Raw genomic sequence first — 21,656 nt, forward strand, 5'->3', positions numbered from 1 at the left:
TAATATAACATAAGAGTGTATTGTTTTGAGCATGTTACATGTACAGTACTACAGTATGTCACTACTTAAGTATATTACAAATGTGTAAAGAAGTCCAAAGCCTAATTACTCTGTGTGGTTACAGTCTATTATAGTTTATAGATTAGGGTTGAGTTATAAGGTTACTTATGTTTTGTATATGTACACTGGCATCCTCTCCAGTATTATTGGTGATACAGATTGTTTTAAATGATACAAAGCTGATATCATTAAAACAGCTAAATAATAACTTTTGGGAAAGGGGTGATCTACAGAGCTTCTAGTTAAAGCCAAACAGTGGTGTTTCTTAAAACTTAGCAGTATATACTTAGAAATTAGCATTTCTTATTTCAGAGTTTTATATTATTTTATTATACTTTAAAGTGTATTCTTATCCAGCAATCTTTGTTGGTGAACTGTTGTAAATGTGTGTCCTTATTTGGTTATAGTACCAAGTTGAAAATGAACAGAATTACATCTTTCATAGGTATTTTGTGTAAAATCAAGTCACAACGTGGCTTGTTTTGTTCAGTTCATTTACTACATTGTTGTTAAAACTTATTTGAATTTGATGTTTATGCTTGGTATTGTTTTTATTATTGTGGATTGATTTTATTGTGCTATTGTATTTTAATTTGTATATGAATGTAGGATATTTAACATAAGGTGATCAAATAATTTGTGCATGAAGTAATTTCACTTAGTTTTGACATTGGTTCAGAATTGAGGCTGAAAATGTAACTTAACAAAATGACCACTTAAAATAATAAATTACTTTGCATATAAACATAAGGTACAATAAACATGTAAATGCAAGTAAATAGTGAGTTACAAACATACCCAGTTTATCCTGCCCTATTATATGTAATTTTATGAGAAAAATAATGATTTGGAAGTGATGCAGAAAGTGAACACTGCAGTTAGATATCTGTAGTGCAGGTCTACTTGCACAGGGTTAGTCAATAAAGAGTTAAATGCTCCATTTTCTTGTTTCTGGTGACATGTGTAGTTGTTTACTGTACTGCTAGGACTTTAAATAGCTGGTAGAGAGACTGTCAGTATCGTCGAGGACCGCTGCAAAGTTGCACCCTTTATGTCAGGGTAAAGGTCACCCCTGCCCATCAGAAATGGACCCAGAGTGGAACTTTCCCTCAGCCCTGCACACACAAGACATCTATCATCCGCTGGGTGTTTCTGTTAGAAATTATTGGACTATACCAAAAGATGTCAATGCATAGGGGTAGCCAAAATGACACTTGTAATGTGCACAGCCCCCTGTGTGCCCTCCCCATTGAAGAAGCTCCAACAACGTTGCATATTAATTATTAATCAGCTTGGTTGAGCCAGGCACCTTCTGTTGAATATAGCAGAGGCAATAATAGGTTGATGTGAGAAGCTGGGCCTGCCCACTATATCCCTGAAGGAAGTGAGCTGCTCCATCTTTTTTGATGCTGTACTGTAAATTTCCTTCACCTCGGAGAGTAAACAGATACATTGCAAAGCTGGAGTTCCGGAGCCCCCCACCCTTTGTGATCGTAGTCTGTTAATGACCCTGGTAATCAGGGGAATGAGCCCCCAGCCATCAGGACTGCACACAGGAAGGAGAGAAAAGCTTTAAGTGGGACCAACAAACAGCTTACTATTACAGTAAGGACTGCTCTCCATCACAGCCCTCTAACCATGCACATCCCATGACTGCTCCCTCTGATGTCATTGTGAAGACGGTAAGTCACGTTGTGTTATGTGCATTACATACAGTGTAGAGAACTGAAGATTCAGGACCTAGGACAGCTCTCAACCAGTAACGACCTACTATTTGACCTAGGAGTGAGGAAGCTAATATATTCTTTATGGGGCCTATATATTTTGTAGATTTTCTCTCCTCACTCCCCAGTGTGGAGTTTTATCTCAATAAACTCTGTGGATGAGTTGCCAGATAGAGGTTAATTTTATGTTTGGGGATTAGGGATTTCTGGGTCAGACAAATCCGGATATAACTAGTGGAGGTGTTTTGAGCAACAACAAGAAAAAACATTTATAGAGAGGGAATCACACCCCCTCTCCCCCCATGGCTTTCTGATTTCTATTTAATAGCTAAATTACTTGTCTTTACATTATAACTTGTACCAGTGTATTCAGGAAACAGTTTGAGATTTACAAAAAATATGTATTTTTGTTTTTACGTATAAAATGCAACTTGAAATGAAGTTGGTAATATTCAGGCAAAATTGGAGTGGTAAAGTAAAGGAGAGTTGAGGACGTATATTGTTAAATGTTGTGGCAAAATTAAGCAGAGTTCCAGAAAATGTAGCCTTTGGGACAGTAAGATAAAGTTTTCTAGTGTTCTTTAAAGTGGTTTATGGATTATTGATATTTGCCATTTTTGCAATCTTGTTTGTGCCCTTTATGCATTAAGTTTATTTTCTGTCGAAAGATAGAAAAAGTAGTTTATTTTATTGTTAAGCTTTTTTTCTCTCTAGTAGCAGTTGTTATCTGTGTATGCTGCCAGTAGTGCGCCTGCGTGTTGTCATTTGTGTGATCTGCGCTACGACATTATCTGACATTGATTGTCAGGCTCCTTAGATCATATTTATATCTACATAGGGCTAGAAATCTTTTGCAGGCCAGTTTTCCTGCTTCCAAATTCATTGTTGTCTTCTCTCCTCTGGATCATCTGCTGCCATTATCAGCTCGCTCCATATGGTCACTTTAATTAATGGCAAACAAAGAACCAGGAATCCAGGAATCAGAGGTTTGCACTCTGAGCCTTTTATGCTGTCATAGAAACCAAAGCTGTGAGCCGCCTCCCTGCCCATAATGCTTTGTGTCCTGTGATTATTGTGTGTCGAGAGGCGAGAGCTGCAACCAACAGGGCCATCCCTCATCTGTGTATGAGTGTGTATGTAAAGGATACAATGGTTTGCTCCCTGCAGAACTATATTTTATTTAGCATAAGAAATATACTACAGAAGCAAACTATCTACCTACATTGTCATTGTACTGATGTAATATATGTGTATAATATGTAGTATTTAACCCCATGTATATTGTGATACCCGTATATACTCCTTGTATACATTTATCTTTTTTAAACATTTTTTATTAACACATTTTTAGGGGCTTCGGTAAACAACAACACTTGTTTTATTATTTGTTTCGTGCCCTTTTACATTTTTATGCAGTTTAGACAATCATGTGCCTCACTGTTACATGCTTGCATAAATAAATGAAATTGATACTCTCAGAGTCACGTAGCAATGTAAGGTGGGAGATTTTTTTTGTGAACTGAAGAGTGTAAACGTTCTGAAAGAAAAATGTGTAAATAATCAACATTTAAAAAAAGTTCTAAGATGTTAGTCGTGGATTTGTCAACAGCTTTGGTGCAAGTGTGTTGATTACATTTCAAAGATGTTTTTCGAGGTATTAGCTAAGTTTTGAACATAAGGATTTAAATCCCCAGAGCTGGGGGCAAGAGTAAGGTCTCCAAAAGTCTCACAACTACATGTACTGTAACTTTGGCTGACCAATAAGGGTTCCTCCGTTGGGGGCACTGAAACACAAGTTTCTAGTGCTTTAAAGTCTACTTTCAAAACTATGTAAAAGTTTACTTATATTGTGGAATTATGGGTGTCAATCAGTGAATTATGTGCAGAGGATGCATCAGCAACTGAAATATACTGTAGTTATTTTTTTCAATTTTTTTTGTTTTGTTTGATAGTATTGTTTGTTATAGGTGAGAACCAACAGAGGGCATCATTCCAACAGTTTATATTTCTAGAAGCCATAACTGCAAAATGTCTAATTATGTACATATTATTTATAAGTAGCCTTTCAATACTAGTGCCCAACATTGTACACTCATTAATGCTATCACTCACTTATGCACATAAACACAAGCCTACTCAAGAATGGACACATTTATGCAGTGCCTTCAGCAATTTCACCTATTTACCAGCTTAGTAATAGCGTGAATCATTAGATGAGATTCATGTAGTGACTCTAGAGGGCCTTGTTATAACTGCTGAACAGCCCTGAGGGCAGCAATAGCACTTATACACCTAGAAACTTGGTCTTCCTTTATAACACTGGCAGTTGTTTGCACTCGATTTCCACTGTGTCCATTCCTGAGAGAACCATGTGTCAGAACTGTTCACTCATTATAATTCAGAGACACTTCTCTGCTCTGATTTCAGAGGCACATAGGGTGTGTGTGTGTGTGTGTGTGTAGGCTGTTAAGGGCTTATGTAGCCTGGACCAGCCATGTTTTTTTCTTACAACAAATGTGTGGCTTTGGGGATCAAAGTGGGTTTTATTGTGCTAAGACTTTTAAACATCAGTACATTTTAATGACTGGGTCTGTTATATAATTTAAGACTATTACAACTCAAGGGATCTTTCATCTTTTGTGGCGGTATAGTTTATTTTTTGTAATGCCAGCCCCCATTTCCAGTCAGTAGACAAGTTCTGTTAATTTGAAAGAATTGTTTAGAGGTTTAAATATTATTTTACAAAGCAGGCAGTTACTCATGCACTAGTACAGCCCACTAATGCAAACTTTATTCAGTTTTGCTTTCTTCAGGATCTTATTTATCTTCACGTAATGCTGAATGTGAAATGTTGAATCCCTACACACAAGAACCTGTATGATGTAGAAACTGCATCTAGAGTGAATGCTGTCTGGATGAATTATTCAAACAGTTACTAGGAACTACCTGTTAAAATTCAAAGGGAGAAGTTATCCATATTACCCAGCACTATCATAGAAGTCTCAAGTGTGTTGATTGGCCGGATATTGGTTCAGACCCCAAAATGGCTGCCGCCATTGTGTATAGCCGTTAATAGTTTATTTAATGGTTTGTCACTTAAATGAAATGAAAAGTGCATTCATGAGTGGATTTATAAGGCAGCACACCTATAGTCTCCTGTCAATGGGGGCCTCATATAGGAAACAAACTCTCAATGTACTCTAAGTTACACTATTGTGTTACTGTGTCAAAGCGTATTTATATAGTTATAGAGTTATGTCTGTCCTGTCTTCACCCATGTGTACAGATGGTCTTGATCACAACTGATTAATACACTATATATTTTAGCCTTGACTTTATTGCAGTTCTCAGAAATAACGCACAAGGACTGCATCCCATGTTAATCCTATTTGAAAGTACAGTGAAGAGAGGTAGCTATGTGTTTTCAGTTTGACCTTGTGTCCAGTAGAAAAGTCAGTGGATGTGTGTGGTTCTACAAGTTCATTGTTCATTTTGTGTAACTATTATCACTATAGTGCGGAACATGCTCCTATTTTTCATACCTGAAAGAGGTATGTTTGTTGGAAGAAGTGGTATAATATTTTTAAGGACTACGAGTCAGTTTGTCTTCGTGCTGATATCTTGGTCTAGTTTGAAATATACAAAATATACACGGGACCTGAAAGAATTTGAGCTCAGCGTGAAGAAATAATTTGTTCAGCTTGTTCATATCACCAGTATACAACAGAGTACATGGAGACCCAGAAGCACCGCTGTGGGTTAAGTGTCTTTCTTTGAACCCCACTTGTGTCTTTATTATGTTGGCGTAAAGGACGAGCGCCTGACAATCTCAATCTCCCTTTGTTGCCTGATACATTCATAAGCTTTTTATAGCTGTTCCAGGCTCTGCTCTCCATTGTTTTACAAATGAACTCTCCAGGAGCTGATTTCCACGGCTCATCACTCGGAGCGAGGTTACAGGGGGGCTGAGAGGTGGCTGTAGGACCAGGTGACACCAGACCTTTCAAGCTATCCATAATTACTGGGAATTAAACAGCTGAGACTTCATCAGAGACCAATAAACTGAAAGCAGCAAGAGGACTGGCCTGGAATTTCAGAGAGAGGCCTGACCTTGGCTGGGGAATGAGGCCACAGCCTCTACAGAATGGACAGACCATTACTTTGGGTGGAATTAAAATCCCGATTTCAGGAATATAAGAACATATTAAGTTAACCATTTCATGTCAGTGTGAGGAAAACTGTCTAAGTATTTCACCTGGAAGCCAGTTCATGTACCATTTATTAAAGTTTTACTTTAGTGGTTTATGAGTACTATGATATATCACTGCTATTTTTGTTTATGACTGAGCTGTGATGATAACATAGTAATGATACAGACAGTTCTCAGTCATAGTATAATCAGGCAGTGGATAATTCTAACCATCATTAAAGTGTCTGCTAAGAAGTTTTTGTATTAAGATAATTGCTCTGCTCTGTCAGGGTTAGTCGCCAATGAATGACCCCAAAGTGCATAATGTTTTATTCATTTAAGGAGTGTAAATATAAATAATCTGCCATCTGTTACTGTAGCTCTGACATGATTTTGTGGGCCCTATAGAAATTGTCATTAGAAGGCTATGAATACAGTCCTGACCCCCTTTCTTGTTATTGAAAATATGGGCATCACTGAATGAAATGAAAGATGCCATTCCTATTGGGGCATTGTAACAATTGTCAGAATGTGTAACCAAGTTAGTGCAGATGTGCAGCAAGCAACCCAAAGCAACCAATCAGGTCTCAGCTTTCATTAGACACACTATATTACACTGCTACATGCTGATTCTGTTTGTGTTGCTACGAGATACCGCATGTCATCACTCTGCAGTAAACCACATGGTGTGACAATTACAAATACATGGTATAAAATACGTAATTACAGATGAATGTCTTCCATTCTGATTTGGTGTGATCTAGTGTAAAGACGTACATAACTTTGGCGCACAAGCTGTGATTGAACAACAACTCCCATGATGGTCTGCCAGCTGAGAAATGTAGTTCAATAGCAGCTGGCAACTGTTCTCTTTATTTATCAAATAAGAATAATTAATGACAGATGAAGAGATACTTGGCTGAGAGCTATAAAAAAAAAAAAACTCCACTGAGTCAGCTACAGTAAACTGCATATTCTTGTTTAAGGCATTTAAGAAGTTTCCTTCCTGGCAATACTATCTGCCAGCTTCATGCACGCAGCAGTTTGTAGAATATTTTAAAGGGGGGAGGAGGGGATAATTTCCCTTCTCTGTCATTTCAAGGCTGAGCCTTTTTATTAACACTGATGCCAGTTTGAAATGAAAAAAGAAAAAAAAAACAACAACATGAGAGGCAGAGAGGCTGCTGTGCGAGTGAATGTAATTAGATAGGGGTGAAATTGCCCAAGAAGCTTGTGAATTATTGCTGGAAGTCACATGATGAGCAAAGGTAGCTGAGTGTGCAGATTCCCGCCCACTGCACACGCTTCGCCGTATTTACACATTTTCCATACTTAACCCTTTTCCTTATCCCTCCACTGTCATTTATTTAAAAGCCAGTATTTACTGGATAAACAGCCCCTCTTATGCCCATTTCCATTACATTTTATAATCAGCTTGTCCAGATTGCTCAATGACCACAGCTGTCTTTCATTTCGTACTTGGAAATGCTCTGTCCCCTGTCCAGTGGAGAAAAAAATACAACAAAAAAAACATGGCCTCTTTCTATGGCTTGTGAAAGCCGCTCCTTAAAAAGTTCCCAATTATAGTGATTACTTATTATGACACAGCTCTGTCAGCTTTTATATTAAACCAACAATATGTTAAATTTGGTATTCTTTGTATAGTAAAATATGTTTGCTTTTATTATGGTGTACTTAACTAGCATTTTAGCACATTATTCTATTTAATCATGGTCAGCAGGAGAGGAGTCTGGTGCTTAGTGTGTGTGAGCCAGTGAACGGTCAAATCATGCACTCATGTTAGTGAGGACAAGGCTGTATGTGATGTGACACTTGACGGGGGCAGTGACATGTGAGCAGGGGAATGAAGGCAGCAGAAAGCCACAGACTATGACAAGACAAGGATCTCCTAGTATCACAGAGCAAATAATTCCTGTCTCACGCATATATAGGAATTATACAGTATAGCATCAAACACAAAGTCCGCAAATCCAAATGAGTTATAGTGCAATACCATGATATGTTCCTGAAGATGCCAATCTGTACAGTAGGTAAACTGAAATATCATTAATGGTCTCACTAATGTCACACTCCCCCTTGTGGTCAAATTGTCGTGGAAAATGCTGGAAATCTTAACTTGTTGGGCCTAGGAAAACTCTTTCATCAGTGTATTTGTTGTTTGATATGTTCCCTCTACAAAATATATTTTTGTCTCGTTATGCGATATATTAAGCACAATCTGCATTCTTAAGTGGGATGTGATATCCCACAAATATTGATATACAAATGCCTTTTTAAGTCACATTTCAGAATAAAGGAGGTCATTCTAGTTACATTCGCATGAGAGTACAATGGTCACTGGACTTTAGCTGCCCACCCAGTTCTCAGAGCTGGGCGCCGCTGAGATAAGTCAGCAGAGACTGACTTAGATTTGGAAGCACAGAAGAAATCATTCGATGGTCAGCGACCATCGAATGATTTTGGGCCTGCATGCTAGCCTGCGAATGGATGTTTATGCAAAACATCCATTTGCAGTGCGGCGGGTACATTCACCATGGAACGTTACAAAGCTTGCTAAGCCGCAAATTATTGCTGCTTAGTGAGCCAGCCAGAATGACCTCCAAAGTCTCTAGAAATGGTGATATAATTATACAGTATCTGACTAAAACAAAATGTACTGTACTGTATATACCATTATGTCTTTCAGTCTAACATAGGTAGTACGGTTCTGTCCCTCAGCTGATAAAATAAACTGCCCATATGTGCTGCGTTATAGCTTTCTGGCTTAATCACTGACTAGATAAATCTCTGAGCAGTGTGACCACACATTCCAAATGACACAGATTGATCCCTTCAGCTGCTGGGTCTAGCGATCAGATCTTAGTGTTCATCTGGCCACATTGAATCGCCCTCTATTCCCAGGTGGGTCGAAGAGCTCCCAGAGGTCATTGACTGACTTCATATTTAGGCCTCTAAGAGTGATCTGGCATGTTAGGGCCACACACAGAACTAGAGTCGGTCGGTTTGTAATTAAAAATATCAGGCAACCAGCAACTTCTATTGCATGCCTCATATTTGGTGATAGTCTGATAGACATACTGTATAGTTATAGTAGATCTGCACCTCTGTGCGTAACAACGTGGCTACTCTGTTGCAGTTATGATTTTGCCTAACAAAGTAATCAGGCCTTGACAACGAGAGCACTTCACATTAAATATTTAAACTTTATTAATGTCTGGGGAGTGTCATTTCCATACAATACCCTCATAATATTTTATATGCTAAGCAATCTTTCTGTCTGTGGCTTTTTTTATTTAGAGTTTCTAATTCCAAACTCAAGAGTTTGGATATATATCATTCTGTAGCATTTCATGTAAATGAGGACCCATCTCAGGCTGTGTTCCCTTTTGTGAAATATTCCTGCATTTGAGCAGTGTCTGAGTGACTATTTATCATTGAATATTTGAGGCATTTCCCTACAAACACACACATTTCAATGGGGTACCCACAAAAAGGAAGCATCCCCTGAATGTATGAAAGAGAGACCACAGTATATATCTCCATATCTGCCGCAGTCATTCTACTTCTAACTGCAGGCATATTCCAAAGTTTGGCCCTGGCAGCTAACACCATACAGTAGTTGCCTTCCATCCTGCATTCTGCGGGAGACTCCCTGGAATAGTAGCAATCTCCCAGACTCCCTGATTAGCTAGCAATCTCCCTCATTGCACCTAACCCATGTTTTGCAGCAGTTACATTTTTTGGTGTAAAAAAGTAAATCAGAGTTTTATACATACATATGGAATCATCAGTGCCATTTCCCTGCATTGGTTCTAATGCACAATGATCCTTATGGCTGCATGCATTTTATATAAGATTTCTCGTGGCCACTTAAATGGAACCACGTGTAAAACACAATACATCAACAAGACCTGACCTCAATTTATGACCCACCTCACGTATGTAGTAGCACATGTCCTGCTTCTAGGTGCCACCTTCACTATCTCCCTGATATGCCAAAAGTACGCAAGTATGGCTAACATCGTCTTCTGAGTCATGACATATGTGATAAATCTTTCTTGAACATACAGTGGTGTGTACTAGTAATTTTGTGGATTAAAATCAGCTCATGATAAAAACAACCTATAAAATCACTTTGAACCATGTGTTAACATTCAAAATGGCTGACTGCACAGGGTCTAGGTGATTGATCTTGTTCAAGGCGGAGATGTAGTATATATGAAATGTTTAAAAGCAAATATTGTGGATTCATCATGTATTCAAGTATAGTTTTGACTTCTGCCTTATTAATATATATATATATATATATATATATATATATATATATATATATATATACTGTGTATATATATGAACAGTTTTGTCTATCCTAGAAAGTATCACTAAGCAATTAACAAATTGTAAGGCAAAACACTGCAGAAGGCACACAGCCACTCAGAGAGCGAGTTGAAAGGACAGATGAATTATAATCTGCTCTTAGTAGACCTGCCTGATACATCTGTCATATGTGGGATTAGCTAAACTCCTTAGCATGTCACACTGTTATGTGACTGAGCACTTTCCCAGTTTCTGGACCCCATGCTGCACTAAACTAACTTTGTATTTAATTTGGCTTGTAGATGTCATGGAGAGAACTGATGTACAATATATAAACTGCATATTTTGAATGAAGTGAAACTTTCACAGCAATGGACAGATTCTATTTGAAAGTTTATCTGAATATAATCTAAAGGGGAAATTCCTTTCAATGGAACCAGTGTCACCTTCCTGATTTATACAAGCTCTTTCCTGTACACCAGTGAATGCAGTCAATCACTGTCTGGAGTTATGATATACAAGGATTGTAGGAAAGGCATTCAGTTTTTGTCAAATCTTTGCTGTCAATTGTTTAGCTACAGTACCTAGAACAATATATATCATTTTTTATACCTGAATCAATGTTCAGCCTATCCATTTACTAGTAATTTATGACTTAACTGAAACAGGAACAGGAGCCACGGCACAAAGTAACTTTTTTTTTATGTATATTGAAGCCCAAGGTCCATGCTTTTATATTGAAGCCCAAGGCCCAGTGTAGTGCAGAAATCATACTGGGGGCTTGGGACTGTTCACTTTCTCCAAAAGGAGAACAGCCTGTTTCTCCCCATCCACTCAGGAGAAAAGGAAATCCGCAAGTTCCCCTTTCTGACCAAGCTGGTGGGGGTGGGGGATCTTGAATTCCTGACCCCCCAAAGACTCAAGGGGTTGCCACTTTCTGCCTAGTGTATGCTAAGGATTCCCCCTGAGGACCAGGTACTTTGGCTCTCCCCAAGAGAGGAAAGTCTAAAAAAACAGAGTAGAGGGCATGCCATAGGTGTGTATACCCAGCAAACCAATATTATATGTCCTCATGTATTGATTCATCACAACATAAAATGGCATTGAGTAGTCAATGGGAAATTACTTTAAGGTGCACGCCCCCCACTGTACACATATTACCCAACTTTTTGAAATATGAAATCGGGACCTAAAAATGGAGCATGTGCCCAACAAAAGGGGGAGTGGCTTTGTGGCAATGTATAAAAGTTGGGATAGGTGAGAGGTGTGCTGTACATGGAACCTTTTAAAAAACAAACAAGAGTTTATATAAACTGGCTAACGCATTAACTCAAAGTTCTGCAAAAGTCAAAAAATACATTGTGAAAGGGTGAAATACAAGGAAACAAAACATACAGCATCATTAATGGTTACGATGGATTATTTATACTATAGTTTGCATGAATAATACCACTGACACTGAACTGATAGTATTATATTCATTTTAGATATTATATACAAAAATGCACAAATAGTAAACACTTTCTTTATGACTAAGAGCTGGACAATATACATCCAGAGACTATGTACAACAAACAACACCATCCCCACCACCAGCACAGAAAGAGGAGCAGCTGACTGCATTTACGCCACGACAGTATAGATTTATAAAAATAATTACTTCTGCCATCCATGCTCAGCCTCTTGTACACTCACATAAAAAAAGGGAATAAAACATTGGAGGAGGGTAAATTGCATGCTTTTATTTGCATTTTTAGGAAAATTCTTCATGTAGCCAGCTGGGGTGAAAGGTCAACATTTGCATATAAATGGAAAAGGATGGGGACATGCAATGATGGGGAGCTGCATGTGTATGATTTTCACAGCAGTGCGCCTGTGTTTGGAAGATTAAAGTACACAGCTTGCATTTGGTTATTACTAAATGTGAAAGGGTTCAGATGCTAAATCAGAGACAAAGTAATGAAGGAGAGTACTAGGGGGAAAAAGAAAGCCAGTGGCAATTGTGGGGATTTATGTACTTTAGGATAACTAAAGAAGAGGCAGTTATGGAGATATCATTGGCGGACAGCTCAGGTATCTAAATTATTATTTTTTATTTCGATCCGTGTATTTGACACTATCATGCTGGCCTACACATAATTCTTAATATGTAAAGATAAATAGGCTTGTGGTGCCTTTATAATTTCCTTGAGCTATACATTCTGCAGCATATATTACTATCCTGCATTCATGAATTTCCCATTACTTTGCTTCAATTGTAGAGATTTGACCAGTTGGCAGCAGCTGCTGCAGTGCCAGCATTTTATCGTAAAGTTGACATATAGCAAATAGTTGAATCGAATGAGGTTTTTGTAGCAGTGACACGAGAATTGTACCTTTTGCTTGTTGATGAAATTGTCTTATTAGTGTATGCAGCGTAGGCGGAATGACCTGTATACTTTCTCATCATTCTTTCAGCCATTGTAAGAAATGTTCTTGAGAAAAGCAGTAGCCCATTATGTCCGACCACCTGCCCATGTCTTGTGTCAGCGCCACCCATTGTGTAGCAGTGCTGCTGTTGTTTCTTATACCTGACATTTCACCCACATTAAACTCATCGCCTCAACCCAACATAAATATACACTGGAGTTTTTAACCACATCATATGTTCGTTCATGGCAGCAGGTGTCCTTTAAATAATACTAACAGCCTGAGCAAGGCCAGTCACCAGTCCAGTGTGGTAATGTATTTACCTGGTGAAAACTGTCTTCCTCCCTGTGTTTGCTTTTTAGCAATGCTCTGAAAGTTGATCAGCCTGAACGTGCCTAATGTTTGATCAGACTTACATCTGTCCTATTCTTTACAAATTAGTTTCTCCTTCCTCCCTGTGTGGGATGACAGATGGACAGAGAATCTCCCAGGGAGCAAACAGGTAGGAGAGGCGGGGCTATGACAGCAGGCAAAACGATGCAGATCAAGGCCAGAAAGGGAGTATTCTTGTCATCCCTGTAGTAGGAGACCTCCTCTTGTCACCTTTACTTTGTCAGCAGCGGACAGATGGATGGTTAACGTCTGTTTTCTATCCTCCAGTTACAGAAGCCTAGACTGACAGGAGATAAGGACCACTTGACCCACCTGCCAAATTCTCACTTCCCAACCTGCTGTCAGAGGCTTTACTGCTTGCTCTTGTCCCTACAGTACCTCCTCCCCCTCAGTGCAGATAACATATTTCTTTTGCCATGTATTCTCAGGGACAATAAAAGAAAGACATTTATAGACCGAGTGTATACCTGAGGGTGACCTGTTATTTATTTTCACTAGTACATAAACTTCCATCATAGAATTGACCTCGCTGCATTCCTCCCCTTCTAAATAAGTTACTGTATGAAAAACATAATTATTTAATAACAGGATTTCTTTATCTTTAAATGTCCAGTTCTCATACAGGGCCTTATTCTAGTTCACTCTTTCTGACAAAATCCCTCTTAGATGGACAAAACCATGTGCACTGCAGGGGGGCTGATGTAAAATGTGCAGAGAGAATTAGATTTGGGTGAGTTATTTTGTTTCTGTGCAGGGTAAATACTGACTGCTTTATTTTTACATTGCAATATAGATCTCACTTTGAAGTAAAACCCCACCCAAATCTAATTCTCTCTGCACAAGTTACATCTGCCCCACCTGCAGTGCACATGGGGCCTTATTCTGGTCGTTGCGGTTGGATGCGTATATGCGGACAGGACCGAGCGTCCTGAGCCCCGCCTTCCGTACGGACCGCTCACTGCGTCCGAATGCGGTAAGCCGCTGACCGCACGGAGCACGAGTGGATTTCTCATGTATACACCTCCTACATCTCTGGGAACCTCCCCCATCATTCGATGGTCGCAGACCATCGAATGCAGGACCGAGTGGTCAGGCAGCACCGAGTGCTCCAGACCACTCGGGCATTTCTCCGTGCAAAAGCAGGGATATGGCCGGGCAGCTGACATCCGGCTATGTCATATGTCCGCCCCCCACATGTGCGTCACGTCCGCATTACCATCTGTACGCCCAGCGTTTTCACGGGAACGACCCATAAAACTCTGGGCGTACACATATGGTAATGAGCCAAAACAGCCCTTCATGCCCCTCTCCTCCCCCTGTTCGGAGTGTAGAAAATTCATGCGGTATTTGGACGTGCCTGCCATTCGCACATACGCAGATATGCCTCTGCACATGCGCAAACACCAAACATCGGCGGACCGACCGCACGCGGACAGAACCACACCAACCAGAATAAGGCCCATGGTTTTGTCCATCTAAGAAGGATTTTGTCAGAAAGAGTGAACTAGAATAAGGCCCACAGTACCTAGCAAGCAGCAAATCTGATTAGAATAACTGGTTATTTCCAGTAACATATTCTGTTTACCTACCATAATTTCCTTAATCTAGTTCAGACTCTTTATTTTTTAAAGTTTAAGAGAAATTTGTTGTATTAAAATGATTGTACTAAAAAAAAGTCAAACTGCATTTTTAAACAATTTAATTCTAATATTTATAAAATGATTTAGTTGCACCATTTGAATTTCCGACAGTTACAGTATCTTGCTCCTCTAGGCAGGAACAGTCTATAGGCAGGAACAGAGTACCACCTAGTGGTCAAATATACATGAAAACCAGATGACGTTTTTGGGATTAGGAATTTATTACACTAAGAAGAGACTGCCATTTTATGGGGTCAACCAATATTGGGAGAAGTGCAACTAGTAAATTCCCTCAGGTCTCGGTGATGCCCTAGTTCCTAGTGACTTAATAGGCTGAGTATTGGTTTGGCCCACAAAATGGCTGCCCTGCTGTGTGTAGGTGACAAGGCTTCTTCATAGATCTGTTTGTATCTTAATGTGATTTGTGATGAGGCAGAAGCCTTTTAAACCAACCCAGGAAGAGTATCCTATAACTAATTCAATCTAACTGCTGTGTACGCATCTTTCGACAGTAAAAATATACATTTGTATCAGCTGCTGGCATGGTCCCTCCCTTATAAATTACCTTTTAATGTATTAGAAACAGGTTGTAAGAAAGTTTTATGTCTGTTATACATAAATCTTTGTAGTAGGAGTAGCATGTTTTTAAAGGAACGTAATGTTATTTTTTTCCCTATTAAATGCAGATTGCTGGGTAAAGGAGAAAGGAAGTGGTTAGAGATCATTCCTGTAAAAGGACAGTTTTTCCATAACTGTGAGAGGAATATTGATAGACCTTGTTTTCCCCCCTGTACGCTAACAATACATTTTCTTCCTAATTTGTCCGCAAGCCACAAATATCAGCGAGGAAGTGGGTAGAGAAATATGGAGTAATAATTTATTGTTACAATGCGCTAGATTGTTAGGCGCCCCCTCCTATTGGTCCTTTCACGCCTTCCTGCATAATTTTTTCCCTTCTTTACTGCGTGCAGAATAATAGAACAAGCAAGTGTGGAAAATGTATTCCAGTAGAAGGATGGATGTGTGCACACAGAGTGACTGAGAAAATCTATTCCTGCACTTTGATGATTAATATTAAGGTCTCTCAGGGTTTCATTCAGCTCCTGTATAAAGTACACAGTGATGCATAGCTTCTGCATTTAGCTGGAAGGCTAAATTGATACACTATACTTTGTACTGCGTTGGACTATTGTATCCTGTGAATGTGTGTGTGCTAAGAAACATAAAATAATAGTTCTGTTTTAGGTGTTCTTTTAATGCAGCCTCGCTTCATCTCATCCCATGAGATATGAGATAAGTTAGCATTAACCAAATCAATGCTTTCCTGCTGAAAACTAGGCAGAATAATACTGTGCCAAATGTATTATGTTTACAATACTGCAGTAAGCCAATCTATCTATTGTGATAAAGCCATATAGGGGGAAATTTACTAAAGGAAATGTGTAAAAAATAGGTGTAAAAATAGGTGTATTTGTATCCAGAAATACACTTATTTTTTACATTGACTATCCCGAAAATACGGCAATTCGTATTGATGTGCTATCAATACGAATTGCCGTATTTTCGGGATTGTAAATGTCAAAAATAAGTGTATTTCTAAATACAAATACACCTATTTTTTACAAATTTCCTTTAGTAAATTTCCCCCATAGCATCTGCTAAGAATTCTAATATGCTCACCAAGGAAAAGATCACGCTCTAATAGCAGTTGCAATACATGACAAGATCACTTCTAGATCTCTGGGTCTCGTTATAATCATATAACGGAACATATTGCATGTTGATGCATTGCCTTAATATTAAAAGTATATGTATACGATACGATTTCACATTCAAATACGGAACCTGCTATTTTTCATGTTTATTCATAGTAAAAACATGCACTGTAGCTATTTTGTGGGTTTAAGCAATTTTCAAGAACACTATGGGGGAATTCAATTGGTTTTTGGGTGGCGATAAGTAACAGGTGCCCATCGGAGCTATTCAATTGTATTGCCAATTGGGAGTGAATGCATTACTTATTGCGCTTGTTGTGACCAAATGCACTGGGGGAAATTTACTAAGATGTGAGTTCTATTTCACATGGGATGTTGCTATGGGCAACCAATCAGAATCTACTTCTAATTAATTTAGCACCTTCTAGCATATAATAGATAGTATCTGATTGGTTGACCATAGCAACATCACATGTGAAATAGAACTCACATCTTAGTAAATTTCCCCCTCTATGTGTACACACATAAGGGGAGATTTAATTGTTTTCCCCTTTGGCTACCAGAAGGGGTGCAAAATAGAGCATTTGAATTCTTGCCACATCTAGATGTCTATTAGCTGGGGGGTGACATTTCTTCTCGTATCCTCCTGAAGAAGAAATTTGTGCAAACTCCATGGCTTAGGTGCCCAAACAGGAGTTTGGTGCATTAACTAGGACTTTAAATAGAATTAGCCTCTCTTTGCAGCTAAACCCTATCTAATTGGCTATATATACATCATTGCGCACCAAATTAGAGTAACAATTGAATTGCTCTAAAGGGCAACCTATTACCTTGGACACCAAAAACAGTATTGCCTTCAAAAAGCAGCTAAAACTGTTTGGCAACTAAAACAGCTGTATTTTTGCAGATTTCTGCTCACCACCTCATTAGGGTGCAAGCAGATCTGGTGCAGTTGTGTTGGTCAGCAAACAATTGAATAGCTGTCTTTGGGCGCCCATTAATAATGCTGGTCATACAGATTCAGATGATATGCCTGTCAGACCAAGAGATATTTTATCTATCACAGTGTATGTTACCTGATATGAGTGCACTGCCCCTGGGGAGGAGTTTTTCCCCAATTCCTTCCCAAGTGAAGGTACAGGGGAAATATCTGTCGGTTTGCTGTTGTACTGTAGTTCATACACTGCCTGATGGGGCCAACCGGACATATCACTCCCAATCAGTTCGTAACTGACATGCTACATACTGGGTTTGAAAAATGTCAGATGGGAGCTGATAGGCTGGTTGTTTATCACTCTCCACTTTATCACTTTTTGAAACTTTGTACATCTGGCCCAAATTCTCTAACCTTATTTAGATCGGCCAGATAATCATAGCGAGTATGTCCAGCTTAACGGGTGCCCAAATAACAACTGAATTCCTCTCAGTTTACTAGGAAGCAATAATCATACGTTTTTCCTCACACCTACAAAAACAACTTTCTCTACAAGGATCCTTCTCTACAAGGATCCCAGTGAATTGGTAAACCTAATTTATCATGTTTATTATATGTTTACTTGAGGTACAGATATGTCAATTCATAGCATAACTGTGTTTTAGTGAGTTCCGAATATTTCCTCACACCCATCCAGCACTATGCAACTCCATCAGCACCTGATCCCTGAAGGTCACCTGAAATGAGATATCTAAGATCAGCTTTTATGTAACCCAATATCTACATCTTGCTTTACGTTGACAGCTGATTTGCATCCTGTTTTGTAGTATAACTGTCTGCCAGCACTAACCTAATATTTACTTAGTGGCAGCTAAATACACCAGTTTGTCACTTTGTAAGACATAGGGCCTTATTCTAGTTCACTCTGACAAAATCCTTCTTAGATGGACAAAACCATGTGCACTGCAGGGGGGCAGATGTTACTTGTGCAGAGAGAATTAGATTTGGGTGAGTTATTTTATTTCTGTGCAGGAAAATACTGGCTGCTTTATTTCTACACTGCAATATAGTAAAACCCCACCCAAATCTAACTCTCTCTGCACAAGTTACATCTGCCCCACCTGCAGTGCACATGGTTTTGTCCATCTAAGAAGGATTTTGTCAGAAAGAGTGAACTAGAATAAGGCCCATAGTTCTCCTTAGTAAACTCTTGTATATGCCACTGAAGTGACTTATTTGAGTGGTGAGTGTTCTTATAAAACTTGAAGGAAGAGGGAACAAGAAACATGTAAAAATCCTTTTTATTTGGGGGGGGGGGGGGGGGGACGACAATCCATAGACAACATTTGCTTCTGAATGAGTGATTTGCATTATGTAAGTAACTTAACTTCAGATTAAGGGCCTGATTCAGAATTGTTCACTAAGTTACGTGCAATCGCAGCAGCCTACGAACAGGGAAATGTTGCAGAGAGTGTACGGACACACATTTCCTCGCATGCGGCCGCAAGGAGGATAAATCATTCGGTGGTCGCTCCCCATCTAATGATCTTTCCAGCCTTAGATCTGAAGAGTAAGCCATTATTTACTTTTCAGATGGCCGTTGATCCCTGATTTCGGGGAGGACGCTGATGTCAGCAGCGGAGTGTGAAACTCGCCAATGCTGTTTCCTCGGGTGCTAGATTGGGGCCGAGACAGTCAGGATCCCGACAGTCATTTCCCTGACATCAGGATCCCAACTGTTAAAACACTGACAGACGGGTTCTCAACGGCTACTGGCTATTCCCCTCGTGGGGGTCCACGACCCCCATAGAGGGAAAATAGAATAGGTTGGGAGCGTAGCGAGCCACCGTGCCCGCAGTGTGGCGAGTGCAGCGAGCCCACAAGGGGCTTTGTTGCGCCCGCCATGCTGTCTGAGTCCGACCAGATGGGATCCAGACGTCGGGCAAATGACTGTCGGGATCCCGACTGTTGGAACCCTATACCACACCCGTTTCCTCCCGGGGGTTCCCACATGCGCATATTCGTGCATACGCAAACCTCGAACATAGGGGATAGGAAGAATTCGGCCCATACGGAATGGTGCTGAATCGGCCCCTAAGTGCAAAATAGAATAATAAATGGCAGCTACTTTATTTGACTCTAGCTATGTTTAATAGGAATACTAACATTCAAAAGAACAGTTTGCATAGTGCCTGTATCATCGCTAATAATAAGATTCCAAAATATATGTAAAAGTTTCTGTGGGTTTTCAGAATTTACGATATTTGGAGTCATTCGGGTAGTTCTTTCAGCACAGGTGCCATGTATGGTAGTAAGGGCTGCCTGTAGCGTATCAGTCTGATCTGTGCTGTAGAAATGTTCAGATACCATTATTACCTTGTAGTCTCCTCTTCTGTTTTGGAAATTATTATTTTAGGATCGCGTCTAGCACTAGGCAACCCCCACTAATCCCTTTCCTTAAAAAACGCAGGTCAAATTTTCGACACTACCCACTGTGGCCAATAAATATGGGGCCAGATGTGCTTAGCATGAAAGTGATAAAGTTGAGAGTGATAAACAACCAACCAATCAGCTCCTAATTGTCATGTTACAGGTGGTTGTTTATCATTCTCCATTTTATCAATTTTCAAGGCTTAGTACATCTCGTCTATGGTAACATTTCTCAGTTTGATATTCCTGCACCTAATGAAACTGTTATTTTGACACCGATTTACATTAAAGGAAGACATGTTTTAGGGTGAGTTAATATTCAACCAGCTAGTTCACTAAGAACCAATAACATAATTGTATAGGACTATGTTTCAGATATTGGCCATAACAATATAATATATTGTTCAGTCTTCACATAGCATTCTATTGCATCTCTGTTAAGTAAATAAATATATATTTCCTACCTACCCCATTACAAGCAGTTATACAGTAGTTTCTCCCTCACATTTATTGCAATTCTGGGACTGTAGTCATTGCAATGGTGGGAAGTCACAGGCCCCAACCCTGTGTATTAATCAACCAATCAACTCTGTGCACTTCTGCAAAGCTAGGCTGTACAGATGCCTACTGAGTTACAGAAGCACCTCCCTGCCAACATAGCAACGTGAAGCAGAGGAGTGGCAGAGAGGTATACAGTAGTTAGATATTAAGAGCTTGCATGTATATTGTACAGCTCAATACAGTGTACAACCATTAATCAGGGGTTTCACTTAAGCTAGGTACACACTATGCAATAGTGTGTTCTGATCCAATATTTGCTTCAATCTAGCAAAGCGATTATCGGCACATACCCTCCAACATGGCCCATTCCATTAGGTCCAAAATGCTGTTTCTGGACTTCCTTGCCAGTGGCAGTTACAGATGTGAGCCTGCAGCACAGTCCAATATTCAAAAAGGGAGTCACACCTAATACCACTCCAAACATCACTGTCCTGGACTCACTGGCAGTTGATGTGACCCCCCCCCCTCTTTGAATTTTGTACTGTGCTGGAGTCCAACCTCTGTAAATGCCACTGACAGGGAGGTCCAGGAACAGAGCATTTTGTATCTAATGGAATAGGTCATGTTGGAGGGTATGTCGGCATCATGTGTACCATTACACACGGAGCAATTTCTTGCTCAGGGTGCTTTATTTTGATCTCTGCATCAGGATCGGGAGGTCGGGAAAGATATAGCACACATTATCATCCTAATATGACCATTGATGCTATGGCACACCTGCATGCACACTATGCAATTATCAGATTGGTCATCCAATTATCAGCTGATTGGCCAGATAATTGGCTAGTGTGTATCTAGCTTAACACTTTGAACATTATAGTAACTTGCCTGAAGAATCGAAAGTGCCCATTGTTCAGCCTAATTGCTGCAAAGCTAGATCTGTACCTAATGTGGCCACACATGATATAACCAAAATGACCAGATCTGGTATTTTGGGAAATAGGGGAGTAAGCAGGCTTTGAAGTTGTCCATTGTGATCCAGTTGAATTTATTATATCACTGGCTGCATTAGTTTAGGACACACATGTCCCAGTGGCCTGTCAACAGAGCATTGTGGTACTTATAGTTCTACAGCAGCTACGGTGCCAAATATTTCATTTATTTTAAATCTGAAAGTAAATCATCTAAATCTTATGAAATAAATAAAAAAGTGCATACGTTTTTCTATACAGTATATCTACTAATACACACACACATATATATCAGTGCCTGCAGTGGCATTCCTCGGGAGGTTGTCACACATGGATGAATAATGTTTCATAG

The 21,656-nt window shown here is 39.5% G+C and overlaps 1 protein-coding gene and 1 long non-coding RNA gene across 5 annotated transcripts in view; one reads left to right on the forward strand and one right to left on the reverse strand.

Moving 5' to 3' along the window:
- Nucleotides 1-1,432: 1,432 nt before the first annotated feature.
- MYT1 (myelin transcription factor 1) overlaps nucleotides 1,433-21,656 on the forward strand; it is a 62,920-nt gene continuing 42,696 nt past the window's right edge. For 2 of the 3 annotated variants that reach the window (XM_083146728.1, XM_083146729.1), the window contains exon 1: nucleotides 1,433-1,742. The gene's annotated coding sequence lies outside the window, so the exon portion shown is untranslated. The remainder of the gene's footprint in view (nucleotides 1,743-21,656) is intronic. The other variant, XM_083146730.1, reaches the window with a different exon arrangement.
- Nucleotides 18,006-21,656, reverse strand: part of LOC146007942 (uncharacterized) — a 97,686-nt gene continuing 94,035 nt past the window's right edge. Inside the window, exon 5 of one of the 2 annotated variants that reach the window (XR_014444425.1) lies at nucleotides 18,006-18,139. This is a non-coding gene — a long non-coding RNA (uncharacterized LOC146007942). The remainder of the gene's footprint in view (nucleotides 18,140-21,656) is intronic. The other variant, XR_014444427.1, reaches the window with a different exon arrangement.

Source organism: Crinia signifera, chromosome 6 (assembly GCF_055691185.1).
Source record: "Crinia signifera chromosome 6, ASM5569118v1, whole genome shotgun sequence".
Lineage (NCBI taxonomy): Eukaryota > Metazoa > Chordata > Amphibia > Anura > Myobatrachidae > Crinia > Crinia signifera.